The sequence below is a fragment of the Sus scrofa genome, unplaced genomic scaffold, assembly GCF_000003025.6.
Source record: "Sus scrofa isolate TJ Tabasco breed Duroc unplaced genomic scaffold, Sscrofa11.1 Contig2026, whole genome shotgun sequence".
In the NCBI taxonomy this organism is placed as follows: domain Eukaryota; kingdom Metazoa; phylum Chordata; class Mammalia; order Artiodactyla; family Suidae; genus Sus; species Sus scrofa.
The window spans coordinates 92,165-119,147 of record NW_018085004.1 but is presented as its reverse complement, the minus strand read 5'-3'; the positions used below and the strand labels follow the sequence as shown (position 1 = coordinate 119,147).

Below are 26,983 nucleotides of genomic sequence, written 5' to 3'. Positions count from 1 at the left end.
GTTAAGGGTCCAGCATTACTGTGTTTGTGGCTCCTATTCAAATTCCATATGCTATGAGGGTAGCCATAGTATTTTAAAATTTTTTTTCTCAAGGAAATTTCTTCAGAGTCTTCAGTGATATGGTCACACTGAAAGAAGAGAAGTATAAAATATTAAATATATATATATATATATATATGGAAGAGGTGAGAATCAGGCAAATGGCATAGTAAAAATGGTGTTCTATAAAAATAGTTATTCTATTATAATATTTTGCATCACTATTTTGTTAAAAAATGTGTGAAAAATACAATATACTGTATTTAGACTCACTTTGATAATCATTGTCTTTTTAGAAGAATTTGTTATACTGAATAAATATAAAATTACTTTTTTTTCCAATATGTTCATGTTTTGTAACACCAATTGTTCTATATTTTTTCTAAAATGTATTTTTACTCTTTCATTTCTTTAGCTATTTTTAGATTCTCAGACCATTTCCCTTTCCCATATTTTGAAAGCAAATATCCTATGTAAAAATCTTACATAAAAATCTTAACTTACTTTACAGTACTTTTTCCAATTCAGACAATATCTGGAATTCATTTCTGAACTGATCTCTAATCTTTGTGTAGGGGCAAGAGAGTGAGTCTGACTCTGCCTGCTATCAAAAAGTCACTTTCATTGAGTAATTTAGTTCCTCAGGAATTTCTAGTCTTTCTTGAAGTAAAAGAAATTAAGGAGGTCTCCTGTGGTGCAGCTGGTTAAGGATTCAGCATTGTCACTGCAGTGACTTGGGTTGCTGCTGGGTGTGAGTCTGAACCCTGGACCCCTAGCCTGGGACCTTCTGCATGCTGTGAGCACAACCAAAAAAAAAAAAAAAGGAAATGTGAAACATAATTTTATTTTTTCTTTACATTGATAGAAAAGATGTTTTAAAGCTGTGAAATAGAACACAAACTAGAGAAACACAAATGTTAACAGGTGTATTTTAAGGGCACTGCAGTATAAATACATGGAAAAAATACTCAGTATTTTTATTTTGAAGCCTGATGAGGTAAACATTTTAAACAGATTGTCTTTTATTCCAGCCTAATGAAAAAAAGAAAAAAAATATCTGGGTCATTTTACAAACTGTGATCACTGTGGGGACATTGTTCTAAACATTATTAAGTTGATCATCTGGCCTGGTCAAGTGCTAGAGTCTGGAGAGAAGGAAAGACTAGAGAAAATGCAAAGATATATAAGGCTCATTCTGGACATGTGTATCACAGATTCTAGAGGGAAGGAATATAAAGAGCATCGAGAAGAGAGAAAGATGGAAGTTTTACACATAAATAAATATGAAGAGAATATTGAAACTATATAAGGAAATTTAATCATAACTTTGGTCAAATAAATTATATTTTTGCTTGTGATTAGTGAGAAAAATATGGCACTTTTTTCTCTTAGAAACAAGCAAGGAAACATAAAAGCATAAAAATAACAATTAGGTACATAATTTTATTGATACCAAAATGATAAAATCTTAGAATTATCTACATATGATTAATACATATGCAAAAACAAGTGAAAATTGATACATACAATTAGACCAAGGGTAAATATAAATACAGTTCAGCAGTCTTGATGTTACAGATATTTACAAAAAATTGAGCAATGTGGTTATAATTCATGAGAGAAAATCTTTGAAATGAAAGGAAAATATACTGAGGTTAATAGGTCTCCATGATGATGATGAAAAAATATTGAGAGCAACCAATCTGAATTACACTCTGCTTCAGAGGAAAAAGAAATTCATGTAGACTTGACAAAAGAAATGACTGATAAGACAGAAGCCTCAATATATCCCTAGAGTAATGCATAGTATGTTTCAAGTTGTCACTTATAATGGTTCATAGCATAGTATTTTACATTATAAAATGAACCTTGCAGGAGTCAGAAGACATTTGTAGATCAGAGAAGAAAATTAAAATTTTAAAACCAAGTAAATATGTGTGCACAAACAGAGCCTTTCACATGAATTATCTTTAGCTACTTATTTCCAAGACTGAGGCTGATTTTTTATAGGAGATTTGTCTGTGGTACAGGATATGTGAGAAGGCTTAACCAGAGATTTATACATTTCTATATGATTGTAAATCCTATAAATCTCTGTATACTCATTTCTATATCTTAACCATAAGGAAAAATCAGGTGAAAAGAAATATGTTAATTACTATGCCATTTTATCATATAAATAAGATGTTTTTGCAGGAATTATAGAAATAGAAGTTTCAACTAAATTAATGTGTTTTTGAATGCCAAAATGCACACATTCCAAATACCAAAGAAAGAGATCAACATGACTAAGGTAGAATCCCTGCCCTTGATGCATGAATCCCTATGCTTCCACAAGCAAATAAAATGCAAAGAAAGTATTTAATTACATATTGTGTATGTGATACATTAGCAATGTGTTGTGGATAGGAAAAATATAACATAGCAAACTCTTCTGTCAGAGAGCTTGCATACTTGGAAAGAAAAATATCATAAACACACATTTTATTTTTAAAGCACCTCATCAAATTCCTTTTAAAATATATTTTAAATGTGATGTCCCAAATCCTTTAGTTACTACTCAATGATTCATGCTCAGTAAAGGTGGTAATGAGGGTTACATCTTCTCCAGTGATCATTTTGTAACAGTGCCTGGGAGAGTTCATTAATTGAGGTTTACCTTAAATCTCCTTTCAAGGAAAATAATAAGGAAACAGTTTCCCCTTTTAATACTACATACTTAGTGAAGGTTTTTCTGCCTGCTTTAGAGAAATGAGAATCTCTACAGATTCCTTCTAAAATGCCTAGGGAATTATGCTACTGCTAGTACTTCATTCATCTACACAAACACTCACATAGACACATTCACATTTAAATGTTTATCAAATCTTTGAACTTAGGGAGGAAGATCAAGGTGATGAAGAAATTAAACTGCTCTTTTTGATGGAGAATGAACTCCACTTCATAAATGCATTGCTTTTGAAATAAATGATCAAAATTATAATTGTTATAGTGAAATGAATCTACATGGCCAAGAGATGTCTCTGTATTACCCTGTGTCTCTTGTTCTCATTGATCACCACTGGAATAACTTCAAAAACCCACCCCTTCAACCCTGGACTTACATTTGTTAATGCTGCACATTTTTTTTTTTTTTTTTTTTTTTTGCTCTGTGGCTCTCAGCCATAATTGGAGTCATTATCTCTTCATTTTCTAGTTTACTATTACTCTCAATTTGTTGATGATTGAGAAAACAATATCAAACAATATGAAAAGTCAATAGAATAATTGTCTAACATGTTTTACTGTGATAATATGCTCACTCAAGGATAGTCAGGGAAAGATTCAGTTACTGGTCAGTTGCTTTCTTATTTGTGCATGTGTGTGTCTGAATAGTGTAATGAAATGAACTCAAAATGATTATTTGGTATCCCATACATATTAAATAATAATTTGTCTCTCACATTTTAAGATTCTATTATCAGTTATTTTGTGTTATGCTTTTTTGAGTTATTCTAGTAGTTTCCTAATTGTTGGAGCAATGGAGTGCTTGAAACCAGACAGGTGTGCTTTTCTTGCAGCACGAAGAGATTTGTCATGCAAAATGTTTTCTTTGTATGACTCTCAGGAGAGGACCTTTTTCATCTTTATTCTTCAAACTATAGATGAGTGGATTCAGCATTGGAATGACAGTGGTATAGAATACAGATGCCACCTGTGCTTGGGTCAAGGATGGTGTGTTATCAGGCTGCAAATATGTGAAAATCAGGGACCCATAGAAGATAGTCACACCCATGATGTGGGACACACAGGTAGAAAAGGCTTTTTTTCTGCCTGATGCAGACTTGGTCCTCAGGACGGCTGAGATAATGACAATATAGGTGATAATGATTATAAGAGAGAATTAAGAATGGTGAGCCCAGCCAAAACAAAGATCTCCATTTCTGTGCTGAATGCATGCACACAGTACAGGGGCAAAAGAGCTATGGTGTCACAGAAAATGTGATTGATGCTGGAATCACAGAATGCCAAACTGCTGATCACACAGATGGATATCAGAGAATTGGTAAAGCCTACTGTATGTAGCATTGTTCCCAGCCAGTTACACCCTTTCTGAGACATAATCACTGAATACAGTAAGGGATTTCAGGTTGTGACATAGTGGTCATAGGCCACTGATCCTAGAAGAAAACACTCACTACTAACCAAATCCAAAAAAAAAAAAAATACATTTGAACAAAGCAGCCAATGAAGGAGATGGTTTTCTGTTTTGACTGGGAATTCCCCATGCCTTGGGTGTTATAGTAGAGGAATAAAATATGTCAATGAATGGTAAATTGCTAAGAAAAAGGACATAGGTGTGTGAAGCTGAGAGTCAATTCTGCTTAACATAATCAGTCCAAGTTTCCCCAAAACAGTGAACAGATAAAAAGAAACACCAAGAAAAGGCTGACCCATAGCTCAGGGTGATTTGCAAATCCAGAGAGGATAAAGAAAGTCACCTTGGTGAAATTTTTCCCAGTTGTGTCTATCAGCTCAGGCCTTTGGCTTACCTGCCAAATAACAATAATGGAAGTTAGAGAAGGATGCAAATCTGAAGACTTGCTTATCATGATATATTTAACCTCCCACAATGGGATAGTGACCAATGAGATATGAATGTTAATGACATCAAGTTAATTGATAACATATGTATTATTTTTACTCTTTAAAGAGCTGATACAAGATTAAAAATTTTCAAAATCATACTTGTGTGGAATTGGTTGCACTCAAAAATAAATTTATCTGGAATGATTTTTGAAGATTTTCCTTCTAAGATTTAACAGCCTCTAACCTAGTATCACCGGTCACACACTTTGAAATTTACCTGCTGGAATAAATTATACTGTATTAGAAAATGTAAATGTTATTTAGGAAAGTAGGATCTGTAATTTGTGAATGTAATAATACTTTTGTGTGGCAGTCTTAAAATTTCAGCATTTAACAGCTACTTTAAAGGATTGATTTTGGAATGGATAAGCAAAGAGTTCCTGCTGTTTAGCACAGAGAACTGTACATAGTTACTTATGATGGAGCATGATAATATGAGAAAAAAAGTGTATATATTTATGTGTGACTGGGTCACCTTGCTGTATAGTAGAAAATTGACAGAACACTATAAACCAGCTACAATGGAAAAAATTAAAATCCTTATTAGTAAATAAATAAATACATAAATAAAGGATTGCTTTAAGAGCTTAATAAGATCTTAGATGGGCACATTTAATAGTTACTTGGAATCAATAAAATTTGCAAAATTTTGTAAAATATGTATATATACACATATTTATGTATTATATTAATATATAATATACACTATAAATTTATAAATTATATAAAACATATATAAAAATGAAGTAAGAAACACTGTATTTATTTTCCATGTTAATGCTAAAATTCCCTAGTTTTTTTCTATCACCTACCCTTTCTTCCAATTGGTGAGATATGACCAAATGAGGAACTTAATCTATATCATAGCCAAATAGTTTTGTATTTGTGCTTAGTAACCATGTGTGTTTCCAACATGAAATGCATGATTATCTATGATCTCAGGGGATAACTAATTCATTGCAATATGGTACTTTCCAAGTCAATGATAAAACACCTACAAACAGTGAAATAAATACAACTTGTTATATTTAAAACCAAAAATAATATGTAAGCTGATTACACTAGAAATTAGAGAACTCGCTTAGTTATACTGATATAAGTGGGTGATAAATAGTCAGAACTGAAACTAGAACTGCTTTTTTTTTTCTCTCTCAGGTTAAGGCAATTTAACCTCTGGCATTTTGCTAGAAATAGGTAACTGTTGCCTCTGCATCCCCACAACCACTTTCCCCCAACCCCCAGATCAGCTGGGGGTGATCCAAGGCCTTCATTGGCAACTCAGCACCCAGATCTCTCCCTTCCCAGGACAGGAGCCCAGGGCCTTGGATTGGTGTTGCCTGGATGGGTTGGGGGACTTTGGCTGCCTCCAGCAACCAACAGGCAGAGCCACACAGGGCCCCCCCCAGCCTGTCTTTCCTGCCAGGCCCCTCACCTCAGCTTCACCTTGCAGGGAAGCCAGGTAGTGATGCCTCTGGGGAGTGACCCTGGCCCCTGGACCCCAGCAGAGTAGTGCCCCCCATCCTGCCCATATTCTTAGCCATCCTGCCAGTGTGCACCTCCAAGTTAGCAATCCTTGGCCCTGGACTGCACAATGCTGACAAGGCCAAGGCCAGTCCTTCAGGTCTCCATAGAGGAGTGGTGAGCACGGGTGCTGGGGGCCCTGGTGGAGTGTACTGCCCAGGGAGCATCTGACTACTGGAGTTTAAGTGCACAGTGCAGCCCAGCTTTCTACTGGTATGCACTGCACACTGGTAGAGCATGCACAGGACCCACCCAGAGCCAGCCAGAGCCCCTGCCACTGTAAGTTGATGTGAGCATTTGGGAGCAGCCCCTGGTGATGCAGATGCAGGATAATGCATAGCCCAGCAGGGTGCCTAGACTGTGCTCCACCAGGCTCAAGGTCTGGGATCCTCAGGCATCACTCACCATGCTGTTGAAATGCAAGCTTATTTCAGACATTTAGCACTCTACTGTAGTAACCCAAAAGGACTTGATGTAATATTAAATATATTTAATCACTTAGTATCTCTCATGTTCACAGTGTTCCTCTTTGTCCATTATTTCCTTTAACTAGTATTTAGTCAATGGCAGCATTTTTGCCTTGCCTGTCATTAAAGGCACTTTTCTGAAAACTTACTGGAATATACAGGCTTTTGTAAAAAGAAAAAGTTTCTCAATATTAGAAACATACATGCACACACACAATAATGAAGAGGATGTTAAAATTAGACTTACCTGGGATTTAGTCTACAAAAGGAAATTTCTTTCCCTTTCAGACCTCTGCCAGCTATTTTCAGGGATATGTTCAGATTACAAGAAGCAAAAACATTGTGTAATATTTGTGAAATTCACCATATATTTTTGGCCTTAACTATATTGGCCTCAACAATTCTGAATCCTGTGAATTCCCAATAGAATAGCTTGAATCTGATATTATTTCTGTTGCTATTGTAAAAACAGAACTCTATCTTTTATATAATGGACACCTGAAGATATTAGGAATTTGATGGAAAAATCATTGGTGGTTTTGATGACAGTTCTGGATAATACCTATACTACATTCCATTGATAGAATAAAATTAAAAGCCAAATTAACAAAGTATTTATTTTGTGTGCCTTCTCAAAATTAAAATATATTTTTTAGCTCAAATTTATATTTATATTCAGGATTACTTTTTTTTTGTAGTGTATTTCTAAAACAGTCCCATAACAAAGGATTCTTTTCTGAAATTAGAGTTAAGCAATCTTTGCATACAAGCATCTCTTTTAAACTCATAAAATTAAATCATAAAGGAATTGGTCAATTAGCATCTTTGATCTCTTGAGATTTGTATTTTAATTGCACCCCAAGGTTTAATTTTAATTTGCCCGGGATACATCTACAATAGAAATGTTTGGAAATAAATATTATTTACTTTTTTGTACTTCAGTGTAAATGTCCATAGATATAGTAAAAACTGCAGTTAACATACTTTTAGAAATTTATATTTATTTTGATATTTCATATGTTATACACCAATACACACATATATAACACATTTTCTAAAATGTTATGAAATGTAAATGAGATACATGGTATTAGAAGATATCAGATAACCACTGCCTCTGCCTAGCTGCCAAGATAAACTCTCCCAGCAAAGAGAAGTGAGCTTTCCTATATGATTTAATGGTATTAATATACATTGAAGTTATATTACCACCTATGTCAATAAATCATATATGTATTTAATTTTAATGCAGGTGTTGAATTTTTATTTGACTGTGCCTAATGTTACACACAAAAAAATGATTGGCTGAAGAAAAGTATACCATCTATGAAAATAAAAAATCTTAAGTGCAATTGTCCTATTTGTAGCTCATGACAAACACCTCAATCAAAATTCTCTGTCATGTGATTCCCCAAAATCACTCAGGTAGATGCAAATATACAGCATGATCCCAAATTTATTTGAAAGTCTGGCTCACCCTTGAGAGGTTCTCTATGGTGTCCTTGACTTATATTTTTAATGAGAAAAATACAATTTTCTTGAAGACTCTACTGGAAAATACTTTGGAAGAAGTTTTGATACCCTAATATTATAGGCTATGACAATTTATTTTAATCAAAGTTGTGTTTTGGAAATAATTTTCAAGAATCTTATTTAAATCAAAGAAGACCTCAGTCAATAAATCTAAAAAGAATAACTATGTTCTTGTGAGTTGTTCAACTAAGTGTAATACTTTTATTCTGATATGGGAAACTATGAAATACTTTTGGAGAGAGACACCTTTGCAAATCCAGTAGCAGTACAATAGTGTACATTTAATTCAGTTAAGAAGAAGGAATTACTCAAATCTATTTCTTACATTTTAAAAATTGTTGGAATGCATTTGTCTTTTAATGTTCCTTCTGTAATTTACTTGATGAATATTCAAGTAATATTACCTGTTCTCAATTTCAAAATATATTTTAGGAAAATAGTAAGAAGAAACCCATAAAACTGTAGGGAAATATACCAGAATTTGCATTAGAATTTTGAGTTTAAAACCAGTTAGGTGGAAGCAAGTTTGAGCAGTAATATAACTTCATTTTATGGATTAATCACCAACATTGTCTGGAAGAGTTTTGCCAGGAATTTGATATTAAAAAATTGTGATGCTTAAAATCTGATGGAGTAGAGGACAAGGTGGTCAATGTGATGAAGACATGATGTTATAAAAATGTGTTTTATGCAAAAATGATCAAAATTACTGCTGTGAGTTAAACAAAAGGAGTATCAGTTAAAGAGTCTGGGTGATATAGTGACATTAGGGATTATAGAAATTCAGAAAGAAGGGTTAAGATTTTGAGTAATTTGTAAGGAGGTAATTTTGAAAATGTCTACAAATCTAAATCCAAGCACAAATCTAAAATAAAATTTAATGAAAGATAGTCCTGAAGTGTGGTCATATAGGCAGGCTAAATAAAGATGATTGTTACCTAGGTAAGTAGATGGTGGTAGCTAGGGATAAAGATGGGAGCACTTTTTGAAGAATACTTTCACTTAGTCCTAACTGCCTTTCTCAAAACCTGAAATTGAGAAGAAAAGCAAATCATAGAAATCAAGAAAAAGGGAAGAGAATTGGAGAAAAGAAAGCTTATGCATGGATGGTTTGAGATGATAGTAGAGATGTGTATCCAAGAAGAAAGAATTAAAATGAACTAGGAAAGACAGCTATTTCCTCTATGTCTCTGCAGTATTTTTCTATGTCATATTCTCTATTTGTGCCACTTCATATCTCTAAAGTTATAACTGGTACTGCATTCTAAGGTATTTTATAGTCATATATTTGAAATTCAAAATATACCTATTTAAAAACAGAATTAGAAGCACAGGAAGAGAATAAATTAAATTTGAGGTGACATTTACTACATGTGCAATTAATCTTAGATGTTTACAAAATAGCTATCTTAAATTATGATATATAAAATTGTACAATAAAAATAAAAATAAATGCTTACACTATTATCATTTCTCTATAGATAAGGGAATATGTTACAGAAAGATTAAACAACTTGTCAGGGACACATATCAATAGGTGGCTGAGGCCAAATTTGAACCCAGGTTGACCATATTACAAAGCCCAAGATCTTTACAAGATGTCATTCTTATTCTCTAGAAGATGCAAATGACCTATTAACAAGGTTAAGTCAGTTGATGAAATCATTACAAGGATGTTAAACTAGGGCTTGTCTGATGGCTGGAGAGGAAAAGTGACAAGAAAAACAGAAAAGTGAGGAAAAGTGAGAGCAATGTGAAGAAATCTTGGCCAATTGAAATGGCCAGAGCAAACATAGGAATTTGTATCCATAGTCAAAAATTTTAACTAAATGGGTCTATTTAAAGAAACATTTATGTGAAGGGAAATGGGAAAGAGCTAAGATGAGCAATTTCAAAGAGATCCATTCCCTGAGCCACCCCTGATGCTCAGATCATTCTAGTCCATGCTAGACCTCACCCTCCATCAGGACACAAACTTACTCCCTCACAAACACCCGGAGACACACCATGCAGGCTTCAGGCTCCACTAGATTTGTAACATTTGGTTGCTCAGGAAGGACTCTCTGATTTTCTCCGGCAGGAACCATAGTGATGGAAAAGGGAAATCAGAGTGTTGGAATCACCTTCATTCTCCTGGACTTCTCTGAATAACCACACCTCCAGGTGCCCCTCTTCTTGGTCTTCTTGGCCATTTATGCAGTCTCCGTAGTGGGGAATGTGGGTATGATTGTGATCATCACAATGAATCCCAAGCTCCACACCCCCATGTACTTTTTTCTCAGCCATCTCTCCTTTCTTGATTTTTGCTAATATTCTGTAACTATACCCAAACTCTTAGAGATCTTGTTTGTGGACATAAGGACTATCTCTTACATGGGTTGCATGATGCAGTTTTCCTTTGGCTGCACATTCATGATTATGGAAATATTCATGTTAGCCTTGATGGCTTATGACCAGTTTGTGGCTATTTGTAACCCCCTTCTCTACATGGTTTCTATGTCTCCTAAGCTCTATACCCTCCTGATAGCCTCAACTTGCTCATGGGGTGGGTTATGTTCCTTGACACTCACATATTCTCTTTTGGAACTCTCTTCCTGTGGTTCTAACATTATAAACCATGTTTGCTGTGAGTATTCTGCCATCATCTCTGCCTCCTGCTCTGACACGTATTTCAACCTGATGCTGAGTTTTATCATTTCCACAGTCAATGAGGCTTGTAGCCTTCCAATTAACCTCTATTCGTTTCTTTTCATCATTGTCACAATTATCAAGATGTCATTTACTGGTGGGCTCTGAAAAGCCTTCTCCAACTGTGCCTCCTACCTGACTGTCATCACCATCTTACATGGGAACTTCCTTCTTTTTAATGTGTGACCAGCTCCAAAAGATCATTTCTGTTCATGAGAATAGCCACTGTGTTTTACACAGTGGTGATCCACATGCTAAACCCCATGATGTATAGCCTTAGAAATAATGATATGTAAGTATTGATCAGAAAGTTAATCAATGCCGAACAACTGTTTTCTCACTAAATGTAATTTTGATGAGAGAGGACTTATTTTCTTAAATGTTTTTATACATTTTAATTTTTATTAAATTTTTTCTTCTAGTAATGGTATCATAATTTATTGAGTAAATAACGTAATATATGTATATATATATGATCATTAAATCTTACTGTGCTTTAAAAAATCATCTTCAGTTCATAAGAAAAAAAAGAAAATTCTATTTATGTATCACTCCCAGAATATGAGGCTTAAAAACATTCCTCTAAAGACATCCACATTCTAATTTCAAGAAGCATGTAAATTATTACCCTTCCCTGTTTTCTTCCCTTATTTTCTGCTGCCTTGCCTTTTCTCTTCCTCTCTCTCTTACATTAGGAAATATGAAAAACAAGCAGAAAACATTCTGAATAAAAATTCTGTAGGTTACTTTCTCCAAGAAATTAAAGATAAAACACTGTCAGCACTTTGCAACATTTCCATACACATTCTCTAGTTATGGTGCCTAACACCACCAGGAGCAAACTGCTTCAAGGACTGTGTCATATTTAGAACTTTTCCTTTTCAGTTACAACCCCTGATAATAGGTTATGAGAGTCTCAAAGTTACCTTTTTGTCTCCTTTTGAAATGCATATAAAATTTTAGTGTGTATATGCCCTCATATCTGGCATTGCTGCAAGCTGCTTTGTTGGATGCATATGTAGCTGGGATCTGGCATTCCTATGGCTGTGTTGTCAGTTGAAAGCTGCAGCTCTGATCAGACCCCTAGCCCGGGAACTTCCAATGCTGTGGGTACAGCCTGATAAAAAAAAAAAAATTATTACAAGACCATAGCTATAATTCCCATGCTATACAATATACCCTTGTTTCTTAGCTACCGCATACGGAGTATTTTGTGTATTTTAATTCAATATCCCTAAATTGCCCCATCTCCATTCCTTCTACAAAGTCTACAAAATACCAGTGTTGGAGAGAATGTGGAGAAAAGAGAACCCTTGTACACCATTGGTGAGAATGTAAATTGGTGCAGGAAATTACATACCATATGGAAAATATCATGGAGGTATTTATCCCAAAATTTAAAATTGAACTACTATATGATCCAGCAATTTCTCTCCTGGATATTTCCTTTTCCGCATTTAATGGAAATGTTGCTATGAACATTTTTAACACAAAGATGCACTACATTGCACATAAGCTGTCATTCTGTGAGTAAAGTCCTCTGTTGAATGTTCTGGATCAAAGGGAATTTGTTTCTTTTCTTTTACTAGACACCATCATACAACTTCCCAAGTAGTTGTATTAGTTTGCACTCTACACATCTTGCAGCTGAATTCTAATTATTGCCCATTCTTGCCAACATTAAATATTGCCATGGGATATTTCTTATTTTCAAGTTGGTAGGTGAGTAGTAATACCTTATTTTAGTTTATAGTTTCATCTCCTCATTATTGATGAAGCCATTACAAAAATACCCTAAAATTGCTATGTTTGGAGTATGTCCTAAGGCTGCTGTGATTTTGTAGTTTCTCTTTCATGAAGAGGATGTTATTCACTTTTTATGGCTGTATCCATGGCATATAGAAGTTCCCAGGCTAGGAGTTGAATCAGAGCTGCAGCTACTGGGCTGCACCATAGCCACAGCAACACCAGATTTGAGCTACATCTGTGACCTACACTGCAGCTCACAGAAATGCTGAATCCTTAACTCACTTAGCAAGGCCAGAGATCAAATCTGCATCCTCATGAATACTAGTCAGGTTCTTAGCCCACTGAGCCACAACAGAAACTTCTGCATCACTACCTTTTAATATCAAGTTCCTGGCAAAACAAAAACAAAAACAAAAAACAAACTTCCAGAAAACACTGGTGATTAATCCAGAACTCAAAGATACTTTACGGCTCCAACTTTCTTCCACTACGGTTTTAAACTAAAATTTTCCTTCAAGGTCTGGCATATCTCTACAGTTCTACAGGTTTCTTTTTAACAGCCATGACAGGAACTCCGAGGATGATATATGAAGCCAGATTTCTTCACATACCAATTCTGTGGTCTAGGGAATTAGAATTATTGTGTCTTGTTTGTGAAATGTGTGTATTATCAGGAAATAATATGTAAGTTTGGATTCACTAAATTAGTTCTTATTTAGTTATAGGAGTGCAAAAATATTACTTACTATCCCCAAACCTCCACCCTTCAACTTAGTCCCAACACACTCACAGCCGAAGACATTAAACACAAAATCTGACAAGGGGGGTAGCAAAGTTATTCAAAGTTGGGGGGAAGTGGAGGCTGAGAAGTTGCTAATTATGATTACACTATTTCAGTTCAGAGGGAATGGTGTGTTGGCCTAAAGTAGAACTGGTTGTGTTATTAGAGATGCAAATAAAATGGGACTATTAAATGATAGATTTTTAGTAATAAATTTTACAATTTTTAATAATTTTTGATTTACAAAATAAGGTTCAAGGATATTTCAGAGAGTTTTCATCACACTTTACATTGTTAGTATTAAAGAAGATGTTGTAACTGCTGTGGAAAACAGTATGGAGGTACTTTACAAATTAAAAATTGAGTTAAACATGATCCAGTTATACTATTTCTGGATACTTATAAAAAATTCTAATCAAGTTTTCAAGGAGATATTAGGCTTGCCATGTTCATTGTAGAACCATTCACAACAGCCAAGATTTGGAGACAACCTAAATATCTGTGGACATTTTGATTTAAAAAAAAATGTATTATGTATAAACAATAGAATGCAATTTGGCTTTAAAAAGGATGGAAATTCTGTAACATGTGACCACATGGATGAACACTGAAAACATTTTGCTCAGTGCCAGAGAAAGAAAAATACTATATGATTCCATTTACAGGACATATGTAATGTAATAAAATTCATAAACTTAAAGAGGGGAATATTAGTTGCCAGAGGCTAGTGGAGGGGAAAATGGGAAGTTTCAAATCAATGGGCACAAAGCTTAAGTAAAATAAGATTAAGATCTAGAGATGTGTTGTACAAAATTATATCTGTAGTCAACAATGCTGTGATGTACTCTACACTTGAATATATCTTAAGGAATTCCTGCTATGACACAATGGGATCTTCAGCATCTCTGCAGTGCCAGCACACAGGTTTGATCCCCAGCCCTGTCAACTGAGTTAAAGAAGCTGTGTTGCCACAGTAGGTGGCAACTGTGGCTTAGATCTAATATCTGGTCTGGGAAATCCATAAAAAGAAAAAGACAAAAATACCTTAGAGTAGATATCATGTTAAGTGTTTTACCCAGTGTAAAATAAAATTTTTTAAAAAAGAAATAATATTACATTATGTTGTCTAAAATATAAATTTTATTGGGATTCTATCAGTTTTTTCCATTATTGTCCTTTTTCTGGAGTTTCCATCATGGTGCAGTGGTTAACGAATCTGACTAGGAGCCATGGGGTTGTGGGTTCAATCCCTGGCCTTGCTCAGTGGGTTAAGGGTCCAGTGTTGCTGTGAGCTGTGGTGTATGTTGTAGACCCAGCTTGGATCCCACATTTCTGTGGCTCTGGAATAGGTCAGTTGCTACAGCTCCAATTAGATCCCTAGTGTGGGAACCTCCATATGCCGTGAGAGCAACCATAGAAAAGGCAAAAAAAGACAAAATTAATGTCCTTTTTTTCTTTTCTGGGATCCAGTCCAGGAGACCACATTGCATTAAGTTGGCATGTCTCCCAAATCACCTCTGTCTGTGATGGGTTTTCACTCTTTCCTTGTTTTTCTCAGCTTTGAGGATTCTAAGGAGTACTGCTGGGATATCCTGTAGGATTCTTCCAAATATGGGTTTGTCTAATGATTTATCTCATATTAAACTGGGACTATGGGTTTGGGGAAAGAATATTACAGAGGTATATCTTCTGTTCTCACATCACATCAGGGGTAAATCATAAGCACATATTCCCATTGGTAAAGGTCAAATCCATCCTTTGCTTCAGGTCATGTTGGCCAATTTTCTCTACTATACTTCTGAATATAGGATTTGAAATTCAGTTGAATTTGTAACAATTACATCTAGATTGTTCTTTTTTCCTTATTTAAAATCCTACAGTTAATGTTTACTTCTTTGACTATGTATTATTTCAATAATTCAAAATCTAAAAGTAAGTAATGATGTCTTGTCTTACATTTAAGTCTTTAAGCCATTTTGAGTTTATTTTGGTGCATGGTGGGAGGGTGTGTTCTAGTTTCATGGATTTACATGCAGCTGACCAGGTTTCCCAGCAATACTTGTGGAAAAGACTGTCTTTTTGCCATTTCATGTTTTTGCCTCCTTTGTCAAAAATTAATGGACCAAAGGTGTCTGGGTTTATTTCTGGGTTCTCTATACTATTCCATTGGTCAGGATGTCTGTTTTGGTACCAGTACCACATTCTCTTCATGACTGTGGCTTACTGCCTGAAGTCTGGGAGAGTTATGCATTCTGTATGGTTTTTGTTCCTTTGGATTGCTTTGGCAACTCTGGGTATTTTGTGGTTCCATATGATTTTTTGGATTGTTTGTTCTACTTCTGTGAAAAATATCATGGGTAATTTAATAGGGATTGCATTGAATCTGTAGATTGCTTTGGATAGTATGGGCATTTTTGCAATATTAATTTTTCCAAACCAGGAGCATGGAATATCTTTCCATTTTTTACATCTTCTTTAATTTATTTGATCAATGTTTTATAGTTCTTGGCATATAAGTACTTTACATCCTTGGTCAGGTGTTTTCCCAGGTACTTGATATTTGGGGGTGCAATTTTAAAAGGTATTGTATTTTTGTATTCATTTTCTAATATTTAATTGTAAGTATACATAAATGTGACTGATTTCTGAATGTTAATCATATCCTGCTACTTTGCACTATTTGTTGATCAGTTCAAGTAGTTTTGTGTTGAGTCTTTGGGGTTTTCTATACAGAGATCATGTCATCTGCATATAGTGACAGTTTTACCTCTTCTCTTCCTATTTGGATGCCTTTTATTTCTTTTGTTTGTCTGATTGCTGTGGCTAGGACTTCCAATACTATGTTGAATAACAGTATGAGAGTGGACATCCTTGTCTTGTTCCAGATTTTAGTGGGAAGGCTTTCAATTTTTCTCCTTTGAGTATAATATTTGCTGTGGGTTTGTCATAAATGGCTTTGATTATGTTAAGGAATGTTCCCTCTATATCCAATTTGGTAAGTTTTTATCACAAAGGTATGTTGTACTGTGTCAAATGCTTTTCCTGCATCTATTGAGATGATCATGTGGTTTTTGACTTCTTTTTTTAATGTGGTGTATGATGTTGATTGATTTACATATGTTGAACCCATCCTTGGAAAACTGGGATGAATCCCAACTGGTCATGGTGTACCCTCTTTTTGATATGTTGTTGGATTCAGTTGGCTAAAATTTTGTTGAGAATTTTTGTGTCTATATTTATCAAAGACATTGGCCAATAATTTCTTTTTTTGGTGGTATCTTTGTCTGGTTTTGGAATTAGGGTAATGGCGGCATCACAGGACGTCTTTCTGAGTGTTCTTATTTCATCAAACTTTTGAAGAAGCTTAAGGAGGATGGGTATAAATTCCTCTTTGTATGTTTAGTAGAAATCACCTGTGAATTCATCTGGTCCTAGACTTTTATTTGTAGAAAGTGTTTTTATGACATATTCAATTTCATTTCTAGTAATCGGTCTGTTCAGTTGATCTATTTCTTCTTGATTCAGTTTTGGAAGGCTGTAAGTCACTAGAAAGTTGTCAATTTCCTCTAGGTTGTTGAATTTGTTGGCATATAATTGTTGATAGTATTTTCATTTTTTTTTTTTGTATTTTTGTAGTATCTGTGTGACTTCTCCTTTTTCATTTCTTATTTTGCTTATTGGGTTTTTTCTTTCCTCTTCTTGGTGAGTCTAGCCAGAGATTTGTCAATTTTGTTTACATTTTCAAAGAACCAGCTCATGGTTTGGCTGATTTTGTCTATTATTTTTTTAATCTCCATTTTAGTGATTTCCTCATTGGTCTTTATGATTTCCTTCCTTCTGCTGACTTTAGGCTTTGCTTGTTCTTCTTTTTGTAATTCATTTAGGTGGTGGGTTAAGTTGTCAATTTGAGATTTTTTTTCTTTTTGAGGAAGGCCTGTATTGCTATGAACTTCCCTCTGAGCACTGATTTTGCAGCATCCCATAGAGAAGACACCATTAAACTCCTGGAAGAGAACATAGGGAAAACATTCTCTGACATCAACTTTACAAATGTTTTATCAGGTCAGTCTCCCAAATCAACAGAACTATGAGCAAAAATAAACCAAGTAGACCTAATCAAACTCACAAGCTTTTTCACAGCAAAGGAAATAAAAAAAAAAAAGGCAACTTACAGAATGGGAGAAAATAGTGTCAAATGATGCAATGGACAAGGGCTCAATCTCTAGGATATGCAAGCAACTTATACAACTTAACAGCAAAAAAGCCAACAACCCAATTAAACAATGGGCAAAAGGCCTGAATAGATATTTCTCCAAGGAAATACGATGGCCAACAACACATTCAAAATTGCTCAACATCACTGATTATTAAAGAAATGCAAATCAAAACCACCATGAGCTACCACCACCTCAAACCAGTCAGAATGGTCATCATTAATAAGTACACAAATAACAAATGCTGGAGAAGGTGTGGAGAAAAGGGAAACCTCCTGTACTTTTGGTGGGAATGTAAGCTGGTACAGCCACTATGGAGAACAGTATGGAGGTACATTATAAATCTATACATAGAACAACCATATCATCCAGCAGTCCCACTCTTGGGCATATATCCTGATGAAACTCTCCTTAAAAAAACACATGCACCCTCATGTCCCTTGCAGCACTATTCACAATTGCCAAGACATGGAAGCAACCCAAATGTCCATTGAAAAATGATTGGATTAGAAAGATGTGGTGTATATATACAAAATGGAGTACTACTCAGCCATAAAAAAGAACAAAATAATGTCATTTGAAATGACATGGATGGAACTAGAGACTCATCCTGAGTGAAATAAGTCAGAAAGAGAAAAACAAATGATATCACTTATATCTAGAATATAATATATGGCACAAAGGAACCTTTCCACAGAAAAGAAAATCATGGACTTGGAGAATAGACTTGTGGTTGCCAAGGGGGAAGGGGAGGGAATGGGAGGGACTGGGATCTTGGCATAAAGAGATACAGAATGTTGCCTTTGGGATGGATTAGCAATGGCATCCTGCTCTGTAACACTGGGAACTCTGTCTAGTCACTTACAATGGAACATGTATTGTGAGAAAAAAGATTTTATACCTGTAAGTGTATCTGGGTCACCATGCTATTCAGTAGAAAAATATATATGTATAAATAAAAGATAAAAATATGAAATAAAAGTAAGTAATGAAATATATTTAGAAATCTTAATCATAGATTTGCAATGGCTGTGGCATAACTACAGTTCTAAGTTGACTCTAGCCTCATAACTTCCATATGCTATATGTCAGGCCTTAAAAAGAAAAACAAAATGTCTCTGACCATATAAAAGGGCTATCTATATTTTTTAGAGTAAGCTATATGAGCTGGTGCTCCATATTTTTTGTCTAAATGATTTAGAAGAAAATATATCGGAGTTCCCATTGTGGCGCAGTGGTTAACGAATCCGACTAGGAACCATGAGGTTGCGGGTTTGGTCCCTGCCCTTGCTCAGTGGGTTAGCGATCCAGCGTTGCCGTGAGCTGTGGTGTAGGTTGCAGACGCGGCTCGGAACCCGCGTTGCTGTGGCTCTGGCGTAGGCCAGTGGTTACAGCTCCGATTTGACCCCTAGCCTGGGAACCTCCATATGCCGTGGGAGCGGCCCAAGAAATAGCAACAACAACAACAATAACAACAAAAAGACAAAAAAAAAAAAAAGAAAAAAAAAAGAAAATATATCTACCATAGTGACCCAAGAGACAGTGCTTCATATAATTATATGATTTTGTGGTCCACTGAGTAATACTCCAATTATAATTCTCTGTAGGAGATATGTTCATTGTCACAGAGGCAAATATAAGACCCACAGTTTAGCAAAGTTTAGAAAGGCAATTGAGCTTTTATTTTTTTCTTTGTATTCATTATTATGTCCTGCAAATAAAATGACATTTCTACTTGCAGTCTCATTGAAATATACTGCCAGATTTTTTACAAACTTAAGCCTGTTGATATCTTAAAAAGTGTCTGATTACTGAGCATGCAAGTTCCTGAGTTTCATCAGTCATACAAAGGCCTCCTTCATAAATTGATCTCTGTCTTCTGGTTTCATGTCAGTTCATGTCTCTTTCGGTATCTTTCAATTTAGATAAAAAAAAATGGAGCTCCAGTTCATATACCTTACTCTAAAAATTATAGATAGCCCTTTTATATGGTCAGAGACATTTTGTTTTTTTTTCTTTTTAAGGCCAGACATATAGCATATGGAAGTTATGAGGCTACAGTCAACTTAGAACTGTAGCTATGCCACAGCCACGGCAATACCAGGTCCAAGCCACATCTGCAAACTACATCACAGCTTGTGGCAATGCTAGATACTTAGTCCAATGATCAAGGCCTGGGATTGAACCCACATCCTCAAGGACATGATATCAGGTTGTTACCTCACTGAGATGCCATGGGAACTCCTGGTTAGAGACATTTTAATTTTCACTAAGACAGCCTGAAGTGTTTCTGACAATTAAGTTCTATATTGCAGAAACAGGCAGTGGTAACCAATGGAGAAGCTGCAAAAATTTTATAGGCTATTTAATGATTTTTAAATCTCATGGGCCTAGTTTCAATTTGAGAATAAACCTAATAAACTTAATTCTTATCCAGATATTTTTGCCAAAATCATTTGAAAGTGCTAGGGTTTAATACCAACTCCTTTTCTGAGTATATATTGTTATTAATGTAATGTGTCCAATAAATCAGAAAAGTAGTATCAATCTCCCTAATATACCAGGGTTTTGCTAATATTTTCAGATGTTGAAGGAGACTCATTGTCACTGCAGCTGTGGCACAGGCTGCAGCTGCAATGCTGGTTGGATCCCTGGCCCAGGAACTTCCATTTATCAGCAGGTGCAGCTGGACAAATAAATAAATACATAAATATATAAATAAACCTGAATAATAATGGATATTTGGAACTTATCTGCCCAGTAAATTTTGCTATTGGGAAGAATATTCTGAAGGCATGTGCTTTATGTCTGGGGTTGTTTATAGTGCATGTCAAGTAGGCATTCATGGAGCTATGTCTGGAGCCCAACACTTGATCCAGACAAAACTAAGTAGATAGAACAAAATCATCCATATGTTTTTGTGGCAGTTTTATGTCTATATCTTGAAGTCATTTATTCTATGGCATTACTGCTTTCACCTCCTTATCTTCCTAAAGTTTGCCTCATCATAAAGAGGGCTTATTTCTCATTGAAACTTAGGACATATTTTGTATGAAACTATTGTTGTTGAACTAATACATGCCTGTTCTTCTATTTATGTTATATATATTTTATATTGTACATATTTATAATCTTTAAATGTATATCAGAATAGATGACCTAAAAGCATATTAATATATAATAAATGCAATTTAATTAACTTTAATTAACAAATAAAAATGCTAAATAAGATCTCAATAAAAGAGCCATAAAATTTCATCAGGAGGCATTGCACCATTAATGAAGGTTTTGGTGGTGGCTACATCAACATTTCGTGTGTAAGGTTCTGTAATCAATTTTTAAGAACCAGAAAGAAGGCATGGGACTAGATACAATTTTTTATTTACTCCAACTCACACATTCTGTGGGTATTTAATTCTTTATAATGTCTGAAACAAACAAAAACAAAAAAATTTACACTGAGATTTATCTGACACCCATTCTTTTTTTTTTTTTTTTTTTGGTCTTTTTTAGCACTGCACCTGTAGCCTATGGAATTTCCCAGGATAGGGGGTTTGAATAGGAACTATAGCTGATGGTCTGGGCCATAGCAATGCAGGATTCAAGCCACAACTCATGGCAATGTTTGATCCTTAACCCAGGGAACAAGGCCAGGAATTGAGCCTGCATCCTTATGGATACTAGTCAGGTTCATTACCACTGAGCAACAATGGGACCTCTGTTAGTATCATTCTTAGAACCATAACAAGGTACTTTTTTCTCCTGTCTTACCTCTCTTGCTGTTGTTTTCTATCATTTATTTTTGGTCTAAATTTATACTTCAGTTCTGTAATATATTAATATTAATTCACCAATTCAGTAATGAAGGCTAAATTTTAGACAGTAGCATGATTATTATATATATTTTAGTTATTCTTATAATTTATCATTCATCAATATTACCTGGAGGGCTGGTTAAAACATAAATTGCAGGCTCCATTCTGGAGTCTTTGATTCTGGAATTTAGTGATGATACTGGAGACTTTGCATCCCTAAAAAATTCTCAGCTGCTCTCACTGCTGCTGGTTTGAGGACCATACTTCAAGAAACAGTCTTCTCTTTCTTTCTTTTTTTTTTGTCTTTTTATTGCCTCACCTGCACCATATGGAAGTTCCCAGGCTATGGGTTGAAAAGGAGCTGCAGCTGCCAGCTTATGCCACAGCACTGCAGGATCCAAGCTGTGTCTGAGACATATTCTGAAGCTTGTGGCAACACCATGTCCTTAACCCACAGAGCAAGGCCAGGGATAGAACTGCATTCTCATGGGTACTAGTCAGATTCTTAACCCACTATGAGCCATGATGGGAACTCCAAGAATCACTGTTCTGTATCAACTTCAATGAGACCTATGAAATTTCCTCCTTCTCTGTTTCTCTTTTCTGTTAATGTCTACTTTTCAGGAATAACTTTTGGTTCTTTATTCAATAGAGGTCATGATGTTATCAAAAGGAAATCAGAATATCATACCCACATTTATTCTTCTGTGTTTTTTAGAATATCCAGAACCCCAGGTTCCAATATTCCTGGTTTTCTTGTCTATCTACACAGTCACTGTGTTGGGGAGTCTGGGCATGGTAGTCATCATCAAGATCAATTCAAAACTCCACATGATCATGTGCTTTTTCCTTAGTCACTTGTCCTTTGGAGATTTCCATTATTCTATCATAGTTACACCTAAGTTTTTAGAGAACTTGATTGTGGAGACAGAACCATCTCCTTTTCCGGGTCCATTGTGCAATTTTGTTTTGCTCACATATTTGGAGTAACAGAAACTATCATGTTAGAAGTGATGGCCTATGATAGTTTTGTGGCCATTTGTAACCCCTTGCTCTATATCACTGCTATATCTCAGAAGCTTTGTGTTCTGCTGGTGGCTGAGTCTTGCTCAAGGGGGATAGTGTGTTCCCTGACATTTAAATATTTTCTTCTTGCATTATCTTATCATAAGTCTAACATCATAAATAATTTTATCTGTGACCATTCTGTACTGGTTTATCTTTCCTGATCAAACCCCTATATCAGTCAGATGCTATGTTTTATTATTGCCATATTCAATGAATCAAGCAACCTGATAATTCTGACATCCTATATACTCATTTGTATCACTGTTATGAGGATGCCTACTGCAAGTGAACATGAGAAAACCTTCTCTACCTGTGCCTCCAACCTGACAGCTATCACCATATTCCATGGAACCATCCTTTTCCTTTACTGTAACCCTAACCCTGAAAAGTCTTTGCCCACAGTTAAAGTGCCTTCTGCATTTTACACAGTAGTGATTTCCATGCTGAACCCCTTGATCTATAGCCTTGAAAATAAAGATGTGAAAACATTTTCAGAAAATTAGTTGTCACAAATTTGCATAGTCACTTGATATAGTACTGTGAGATTCATTACAGTATTTCTGAAGATAATGTGATTTCCTATGCTACAGATTGTTCAACTCTTGTAGTACAACAAGTTACTCAAGTTCAAATCTTTTAAAAAACAGAGTTTTAGTTAATATATCTATATTAGGACATTTTATTGATTATTGATTTTTTATTGTTGCACACAGGAATGTTTAGAGGAATAGCCATAAACTACATGTAAACCCAAGTAGAAAAAAATGAAATTATTTGATGTTATTTGTAGTATTTATAAATTATTTTTAAACATTTTAACATGTACAATATAATTGCATATCTGTTTCCAAAGTAAAATTGATTCCCAGCTCATCAGATAAGGGAAGGTCTAAGATGATTTTCTAGAATCATAACTAGGAAACTCATACTCCAGACATGGCTTTGACAAATGTTTCAGCCTACTGTACTTTAATGGATCCTTTACTATATATTGTATAAAAATGATGAAAGTTAATTTTAACTCAATGAATTTTATTACATTTATAAATGTACAATGATCAACACAACTAAATTTTATAGAATTTCCATCCCAAATCCCAGCACCACAAATTGTCTCCTTTGGAAACCATAAGTTCTTCAAAGTCTGTGAGTCACTATCTGTTCTGCAAAGAAGTTCATTGTGTCCTTTTTTAAGATTTCACATGTAAGTGATAGCATATGATGTTGGTGTCTCACTGTTTGACTAACTTCACTTAGTATGATAATTTCTATGTCTGTCCACATTGCAGCAAATGCCATTATATCTTTCCTTGTAATGGTCAAAAAATATTCCATTTTGTATATGCATAACATCTTCCTTATCTAGTCCTCTACTGATGGATGTTTAGGTTGTTTCCATGTTTTGGCTACTGTATATAATACTGCAATGGACATTGTACTACATGTATATTTTGAGTCATGTTTTTCTCTGGATAGATGCCCAGGATTGGGGTTTCTGGATCAAATGTTAATTCTATTTTTAGTTATCTGATAAATCTCCATAGAGTTTTCCACAGTGGTTGTAGCAATTTACTTTCCCACTACAGTGTGATAGGCTTCCCTTTTCTCCATACCCTCTTCCCCATTTATTGTTTGTATATTTTTTTATTACAGCCATTCTGGCCAGTATAAGGTGGTTCCTCATAGTAGTTTTGTTTTGTATTTCTCTAATAATTAGTGATGAACATCTTCTTATATGTTTTTTGGCATTCATATATCCTCTTTGGAGAATTGCCTTTTTAGATCTTCCCATTTTTTTTTTTGGATTTGGTTTTTTATTAACTTTTTTTATATTGAGCTGAAGGAGGTGTTTATAAATTTTGGAGATGAATCCCTTGTCAGTGGCTTCATTTGCAAATATTTTCTACCATTCTGTGGGTTGTCTTTTCATTTTGGTTAGGGTTCCCTTTGCTGTGCAGAAAATTTTAAGTTTAATTAGGTCCCAATTTTTTATTTTTGTTTTTAGTGTCATTACTCTAGGAGGTGGATCTAAGATATTGCTGTGATTTGTGTTGGAGAGTGTTTGGCCTATGTTTTCCTATAAGAATTTTATGGTGTCCAGTCTTATATTTAGGTCTTTAATCTATTTTGGGTTTATTTTGGTGTGCAGTGTTTAGGAGTGTTCTAATTTCATTCTTTTATATGTAGCTGTCCAGTTTTCACAGCATCACTTATTAAAGGGACTGTCTTTTCTCCATTGTATATTCTGGCCTCCTTTTTCATAGATTAGTAGACAGTATGTACATAGATTTAATTCTGGGCTCTCTATCCTTTTCCACACATCTAAATTTCTGTTTTTGTGCCAGTACCATATGGTTTTGATGACTGTATCTTTGTAGTATAGTCTTAAGTCAGAGAGCCTGACTTCTCCTGCTCCATTTTTCTTTCTCAGGATGGCTTTGACTATTCCAGTTCTTTTGTGCTTCCAAACAAACTTAAAGATATTTTGTTTTAGTTCTGCAGAAAATGTGCTTGGTAATTTGATAGGGCTTGCAATATTGCCTTGGGCAGTAAGTCATTTTGATAATATAGATTCAATAAAATTGTATTTATGCAAAATGAAAAATTGTAGAATAAACCTCTTACTATCAGAAACCAGAGTCTTCTATTTCATCCAGAGGTGGCCACTATAGTCTGTTTCTAAGAGTCTTTAAGTAATAATCTTTGCAAAAACAAGTATATTTGCATATATGTGTTTGCCTTTATGACTATTTTTTTGCACTTTACTACTCAGCCTCCTGAAAATCTTTACATGCCAGTCTGTGTAGCTGTAACACATTCTGTTTCCTCACCTTTGTAACTATTGTACAAAGACATATTAAAATTGGTGTATCCAGTCCTCTTTACAATGTCCTCAGTCTTTTTCTATAAGAAATAATTTTGCAAGTATATTTTTTTGAAAAATTTTTAGTGTGAGATCCTGCAAGTGAAATTGCTGCATCAATTGATATATGTATTGAAATTCCTCATATTCATAGCATTGCCAAAATACCATTCATGACCTTTACCAAACTTAGTACTCCCTTCAGTCTTGAAAATACCTTTTTGACCACATTCTGAAAAAAAACATTCTTATTGTACTTTTATGATATATTAAATTTTGACTAAATAATCTCATTTGTATGTTTTAATTACAAATAAATATAGTTTAAATTTGGCATCTACTTAAATGCTTAAAGTGATGTGTATTCCTTTTTCATAGATTATCTATTAATGATTTTATGTATTTTATTTGATGGCTGATCTTTTTCCATACTAATTTTTATGCTTTAATTTTATAATAAATAAATTACACACAGTCTGAGTGGCGATGGCTGTGGTGGCAGCAGCAGAAGGAGCTGCAGTGGTCAGGGCTCTGGGCAGGGGCAGTGACATCATCTTGTGCCCAGGGTTGGTGGAGAGGTCAGGAAGGGGGCCCTGGGGTTCAGGGAACTATAGGATATGCTTATAGTCTGAGGAGCTAGAGCCAGAGGGGCTGCTGTAGGAACCTAAGACAGAGCCCAAGCCCAATGAGGAGATGCCCTGGCCTCATGCCCCCACCTATCTCCTTCCCAGGGCCTGGCTCCAGAGTCCTCAGCAGCCAGGAGGAGGAGGAAGAGGAGCTGGGACTGGTGAAGGGTGACCTGGGGAATGGCACCATTGAGTAACTGGAGTTGGAAGTGATCAATTCTTGAGTATGGGAGGTGGAAGAAGAAGCTGAGAAGCTAAAGGAGCTACAGAACATGGAAGAGAAGCATGTGAATATGATCTAACCTTCAGAAAATGCTGGCCCAGTTATCATGTCCATTGAGGAGAAGATGAAAGCTGATTCCAGATATATTTTGGCAATGTGGACTATAGTGAAAGAGCAGAACAGCTGAAAGCACACTTTCATGGCTGTGGTTCCATCAACCATGTTACTATGTGACAAATTTGGTGGCCATCCTAAAGGTTTTGCATACATAGAGTTCTCAGAGAGTCAGTGAGGACTTCCCTGGCCTTAGATGAGTCCCTATTTAGAAGAATACAAATCAAGGTGATCCCAAAAGGAACCAACAGACCAGGCATCAGCACAATAGACAGGGATTTTCCATGAGACAGATACCATGTTTGGATAAAGTGGTTTTAACAGCAGGCCCCTAGGTTGTGTCTACAGGGGCCAGGCTAGAGAGACATCATGGTATTCCCCTTACTAAAAAAAGGTGTGTATTAGGAGGAGAGATGGGAAAAGAGGGGGTGGTGAGGAATTAAAAAAAGAAACAGAAGAGGACTTTGATGGAAAAAAAAAAAACTATTAAAAAATAGAAAGATATACTGTGGAAGCAGGGAGAATCCCCTAACTAACTGATGAGGAGGGACCTGTTTTGTGAAGTAGGGGAAGGTATGGGGATGCTCATTCACTCTGGGGATTCACTATGGACATGTCTCAACTGCTCAAGCTGATCCTCCATTTTCCCTGTC

General features: G+C 35.3%; 4 pseudogenes; 3 read left to right on the top strand and 1 right to left on the bottom strand.

Annotated features, from left to right (window-relative positions):
• Positions 1-3,613: 3,613 nt before the first annotated feature.
• LOC110258414 lies at positions 3,614-6,527 on the bottom strand (annotated as a pseudogene).
• Positions 6,528-10,280: 3,753 nt separating this feature from the next.
• Positions 10,281-11,173, top strand: LOC110258413 (annotated as a pseudogene).
• Positions 11,174-22,093: 10,920 nt separating this feature from the next.
• LOC100621052 lies at positions 22,094-23,039 on the top strand (annotated as a pseudogene).
• A 285-nt stretch (positions 23,040-23,324) lies between these two features.
• On the top strand, positions 23,325-26,718 carry LOC110258412 (annotated as a pseudogene).
• Positions 26,719-26,983: the final 265 nt, after the last annotated feature.